This window comes from Neophocaena asiaeorientalis, unplaced genomic scaffold (genome assembly GCF_003031525.2).
Source record: "Neophocaena asiaeorientalis asiaeorientalis breed wild unplaced genomic scaffold, Neophocaena_asiaeorientalis_V1.1 scaffold603, whole genome shotgun sequence".
In the NCBI taxonomy this organism is placed as follows: Eukaryota; Metazoa; Chordata; class Mammalia; order Artiodactyla; family Phocoenidae; genus Neophocaena; species Neophocaena asiaeorientalis.
In genome coordinates this window covers 3,223,754-3,230,105 of record NW_020175662.1, presented here as the reverse complement: position 1 = coordinate 3,230,105, position 6,352 = coordinate 3,223,754, and positions in this window count along the sequence as shown.

Genomic DNA, 6,352 nt, shown 5'->3' with positions numbered 1-6,352 from the left:
ATATTATTCCATGGTAGCTAGCTGTAGTTTGTTCATTGTTATGCAGTATTTCATTGTATAAATATGCTAGGATTTATTTCTCTATTCCAGCGTTGATGAGTGTCTGAGGTCATTCCTATTTGGGGGGTCTTAGAAACAATATTGCCATAAACATTTTGTATCTGTCTCCTGGCTCCTCTAGGTACAAACATAGAGTAGAACTGCTGAGTTGTAGGCTCTGCATATCTTCGGCTTTACTAGAAAAAAATGTTTGTTTTCCAAAGTGGTTGTACCATTTTGCTCTCCTGCTAACATTTCCATTGTTCTACATGCTTGCCGACTTTATATACAGTTAGACTTTCATTTTTGCTAATCTGGTAAGTGTGTAGTATCCCATTGTGGTTTTAATTTGCATTTCTCTGATTACTAATAAAGTTGAACACATTTTCATATATTTACTCACAATTCTAGGTCAAATTATATGAGTATCTTACAGATTGTTGATACACATAGGTACATTGCCCTATAAAATGTTATACCAAATTCCTTTATCACCGGTACTCTAGAGATATTAAATATCTTTGGAATGGCCATCATCAAAATGTCTACAAATAGTAAATGTTGGAGAGGATGGGGAAAAAAAGGACCCTCCTACATTGTTGGTAGGAATGTAAATTGGTGCAGCCACTGTGGAGAACAGTATGGAGGTTCCTTAAAAACTAAAACTAAAAAAAAATAAAAAATAAAAAAATAAAAATAAAAATAGGGTTTCCATATGATCCAGCAGTCCCACTCCTGGGCATATATCTGGAAAAGATAAAAACTCTAATTTGAAAAGATATATGCACCCCAATGTTCATGGCAGCACTATTTACAATAGTCAATATGTGGAAGAAAGCTAAGTGTCCACTGACAATGAATGAAGAAGATGTGTGTGTGTGTATATATATATGTATTATATATATATATAATACATATATACAATGGACTATTACTCAGCCATAATAAAGGATGAAATAATGCCATTTGCAGCAATACAGATGGACCCAGAGATTATCAAACTAAGTGAAGTAAGTCAGACAAAGACAAATACCATATGATATCACTTACATGTGGAATCTAAAAAAAATGATACAAATGAACTTATTTACAAAACAGAAACAGACTCACAGACACAGAAAACAATCTTATGGTTACCAAAGTGGAAGGGGGGTAAATTAGGCATTTAGGATTAACAGAAACATACTACTATATACAAAATAGGTAACCAACAAGGACCTACTGTATAGCACAGGGAACTATAGTCAATGTCTTGTAATAACCTATAATGAAAAAGGATCTGAAAAAGAATATATATATACATGTATGTGTATATATATATACATATATACATATATATACACACACACATATATATAGCTGAATCACTTTGCTGTATACCTGAAACTAACACAATGTTGTGTATCAGCTACACTTCAATTTTTAAAAATCTTTGATAATTAGAAAGGTGAAAATGGCTTTTCTTTCTTTTATTTTAAATTCCTTTGGTTACTAGTATATTTGAATGTTTAAAATTATTTTTCTAAGGCACTTAACAGGGATGTTTGCATCTTCTTGTATTGTCCTATTGTAGATGGCTTATTGGATAGTATTCCATGTATCTAATTTCTATTGTTTCTAATCTAAAATTTCACAGGTATTTGTAAGATTAAGATACATTTGACTTTATTTCAAGTGGGGTTTTGGGGGATAATGACAAAAATTTCAGGTGAATTTCAGTGCATTAATATCTGTGAAGCTGCCCTGAATGCTCAGAAAGAATAAAACAAAGCGGAGGGACTTCTGCTTCCAGAGAGATGGAGTGGCCATAGTTTTCCCTATTCCTCTTGCTAAGTACAACTAAACACCCTGGATATTATATATAAGACAAATGTAACAAGACGGAAAGGTGGAGAGAATAAGGTAGACCAGACAGGAGCCTTGAAACCTGAAGAACAACACGGTGGTGAGATCCCTGGATTTCTTTTTGCTTCGCGCAGCCCAGACCGTGTGCCAGAGAAGTGAGCAACCCAGAGACACCAACAGCACAGCCAAAAAAAAGACTGCTCTCCCTGGTCAGAGGACGAGGAAAAGGCAAGATAGACACATTTAGAAAATAACTCTCTACTGTAGCCAGAAACCAAAGAGAAAACTGTGGCCATCCACACTCACTCCAGCAAAAGCTGAGTGGGGAACCTTGACCTCCACCCTCTCCAGTCGCCCCAGCACACCCACCAGGCTGATGGCAAAGAAGGCTGAACAGGGAGCCAGACCTTTCATCCATGGCATCAGTGGAGTCCACGTGGGGAGCACACACTCCCACCCACCCAGCAGTAATGAGCTGCCCATCTTTTCCCTGCTGTGGTGGTGTTAGATGGGCCCTAGAGGAGAGTCAGGACTTGTGCCCAGAAAAAGGAGGGCACTTCCCCGCTCTGCCTTCTCCTCACCGTGGTGTCGTGTCGGCGGGGGCAACGGGGGAGCAGTCACGGGCACTCTTACCCCTTTCCCATTTGAGGGCGGTATCTATCAGTGGAGGCCTGGTGGGGAGCTGGGACACCCACCTCTGCCTGGCTGTAATGCGGAGCCTTAGACTGTCCGTAGATGCTAGACTTGGCTTTCCCTGTGGATTTCTCACTGGCCTAGCCAGCCCCACAATCACATGAGACAATTCCTTGCAATAAATCTCCTAATATGTATCTCCCACTAGTTCTGTTTCTCTGGTTGGATCCTAAACGATCCACATATTTTTCTGTTGTACAGTATGTATTTTTTTTTTTTTTTATCTTTGGCTGCGTTGGGTCTTCGTTGCTGCATGCTGGCTTTCTCTAGTTGCGATGAGCGGGGGCTACTCTTCGTTGCGGTGCATGGGCTTCCCATTGTGGTGGCTCCCTTTGTTGCGGAGCCAGGGGTCTAGGTGCGTGCAGGCTCAGGAGTTGTGGCACACGGGCTCAGTAGCTGTGGTGCGTGGGCTTAGTTGCTCCACGGCATGTGGGATCTTCCCGGACCAGGGCTCGAACCTGTGTCCCCTGCATTGGCAGGCGGACTCTTAACCACTGCGCCACCAGGGAAGCCACACTGTATGTATTATAGTAGCTGTCTCTAACCCACTGTGGTGTGAAACAGAGCATACATAACAGATAAATAATACTCTTTGCATATTTTGCTAGTCTGCCCAAGGATAAGGTCCAACTGTCATGTGTTTCCCTCTTTCTTCTACAACTACAACTCTAACATTTTCTGTTTTCATCTCTTCTCTTCTTCCCTCCTTGGTTCCATCCCCTCCATCCTCCAGTACATCTTTATCTCCTCACTGTTTCTCTCCAAATACTCCCTTGGATTACCAAAAACCCATTTGACACTTCAATCCCTGTGACTTGCCACACTACTTCTCTCTTTCCCCTCACTGCCAAACTTCTTGCAAATGTATTCTATTTTCCCTTCTTCCATTTCCTCACTTCTTACCCACTATTACCTTGTTTCCATATGTACTACTCTACCAAAACTCCATCCTCAAAGGAGATTAGCCATGAAGCTAACAAAGCTTAAATTTCACAGCCCAAATTTTATGGTTACGAAAGGGGAAGGGGAGGGAAGGGGAGGGAAGGGATAAATTAGGAGTTGGGGATTAACAGATACACACTACTGTACATAAAATAGATAAACAAGAACCTACGTATATCACAGGGAACTATATCATAATAACCTATAATGGAAAAGAATCTGAAACTAATACAACATTATAAATCAACTATACTTTAATTAAAAAAAATTTTCACAGCCCGTCACTAGCACAAGCTCCTTCCAATGCCCATACCTAATTTTGTATCTGCAGTTTTGTATTCTTTTGCTTACACGACTCTCCAAATTGTATAAACTTAAGCCCCATAAACTTAGATGTGGCTCTCCTCACCATCCTTCTCCTCTCTGTGACAACCTGACCACACATACATCACTGATATCATTTCATCCTTAGGTCCCTGTGGTGCATCCCTCTCTACCACTGTTCTCTCCTCTTCTCCTGCCATTCCCTAAATGAAGATGTGGTCTAACATTTGACCTCAACCTTGTTCTCCCTACATTATGCCTCTGTAAACTTATTAATTCATCTCATCCTTACATGACAACTCCCAAATTCAAACTTCCAGCACTGAGCTCTACCTCTCAAACATGGGCAAATAATAATGTGCTTCTTTTTTTAAGGGATCACTTGGAGCCCTTCTTTTTTAAAAAATTTTTAAAATAAATTTATTTATTTTAGGCTATGTTGGGTCTTCATTGTTGCGCGCGGGCTTTCTCTAGTTGTGGCAAGCGGGGGCTGTTCTTCGTTGTGGTACGCGGGCTTCTCATTGCGGTGGCTCCTCTTGTGGCGGAGCACGGGCTCTAGGTGCACAAGCTTCAGTAGTTGCAGCACACGAGCTCAGTAGTCGTGGCTCGAGGGCTCTACAGCACAAGCTCAGTAGTTGTGGCCCATGGGCTTTGTTGCTCCGCGGCATGTGGGATCTTCCCGGACCAGGGCTCAAACCCCTGTCCCCTGCATTGGCAAGTGGATTCTTAACCACTGCACCCCCGGGGAAGCCCCATAATTATGCTCTTTTGAAAGTAATTGCCATGATAAAAACTTATTTTTTTATAAAGCTCATAAGCAAAAGATGAAGTGGATAAAAAAGGAAAGAAGCATATGCTTGGCTCAGTAAGTATTAATCACTGGCATACTCTTTCAGAAAAGAAATTGAAGGCAGGCTGTCTTAGTAATCTATTGCTGAGCAACAAATTACCCCAAATTTAGTGGACTAAAACAACAACATTTATTATTTCAGTTTTTGCAGGACAGTAATCTGGGTGAGACTTAGCTGGGTCCTCTGCATTAGGGTCTGTAGTCAAGGCTGCAGTCAAGGTCTTGGAGGGAGTTAGTCATTATCTCATGGCTCACGTGGGGAAGGCTCGGCTCCCTAGCTCCCTGGTGAGGTATTAGTGGGATTCAGTTCCTTGCAGGTTGTTGGACTGAGGGCCTCAGCGCCTCGCTGGCTGTTTGGCTGGAGGTGACGCTCAGTTCCTTGCCATGTGGACCTCTCCATAAAGCACCTCACAACATGGTAGGTGACTTCATCAGAGTGAACAAGTGGGAGGGCAAGAGAGGTAGCACCCGCCAAGGGGAGGGCAAGCAAGATGAAAAGTCGGTCTTTTATAACCTAATCTCCAAAGTGACATCCATCACTTTTTCCTTATGCTATTACAGACAGAAGTGAGTCACTAGATCCTGCCCACACACAAGAGGAGAGGATTACACAAGGGAGTGAATACCAGGAGTCAGGGATTACTGGGGGTCCATTTAGAAGCTGCCTACCTACTCTCCAGGGCTCACAATATAGCAGAGAAAGCACTATGTAGTACCTGAGATGCTGGCACAATGGCTGCCTATCTATGCAAGTGTGTTAATCACTCTACATTTGAGACTATGTTCCTGTCAGATTGCTTGTAACACGTTTTAGATTGTCACTGATCTTCAGTGTATTTTGAGATGCATTCCAGGGAGCTTGCCCTCCTCTCCTCCCACTCCAGAATAATTGCTATAATAGTGTAAAATGTAAGCTTAAAGATCTCGCCAAGAGCCATGCTATGTGGTGACCCAAGAGTCCCCATTCTTTTTTGCATCACAGCTAGTTGGAAAATGCAGTATCTTCAGTTCATTTTCTATTGTGTGGTCAAATCTTCATCTAAATACTTCTCTTCATTAAAGTAGGAGACAACTTTATCACGGTGTAAACTATTTGTATTACTACAGAAACTCAAGTTTCTCAACTCATCTCCCAAGTTTTCCTCATGCTATAAGAAACAAAATAGACCAACTAGCTTATTTTAATCTCTCTGAAAATAACTCAGCGATTTAACAATTAGCACACGAGCTTATAATTACTCGCAGTAAACATGCGATTAATGTATGTATTGGCTTACTCGGCACTTATGTGCGCACACGTCCCCTCGGGCTGGCGGTCTGGGGCCCCTTGTGTAGTTCCACGCCACACCGCAGGGGGAAGACGCGGCCCTTCCTCACGCCCGCTTGGCAACCCGGCTCCTGTCTCTGTCAGACCCGACCAAGTCTCTAGGAAGTTGGGGAGGCCATAGAGACGGAGGCCTTGGGCCCAGGCTTCCTTTCTTAAAAGACTGTCAAAAAAAAAAAAAACAAAACAAAGAAGACTGTCGCTTGTGATGCGCTAGTGGAAAGCATATTATAATTCTGTAAACCCGCGCGCCAGAAGGCTGCCTGGGCCTGGCTCCAGCGAGACCCCGCATTTTCTCCCCCCGCGCCGGCGCAGAAGGTGCGGTCCCGTCCGCC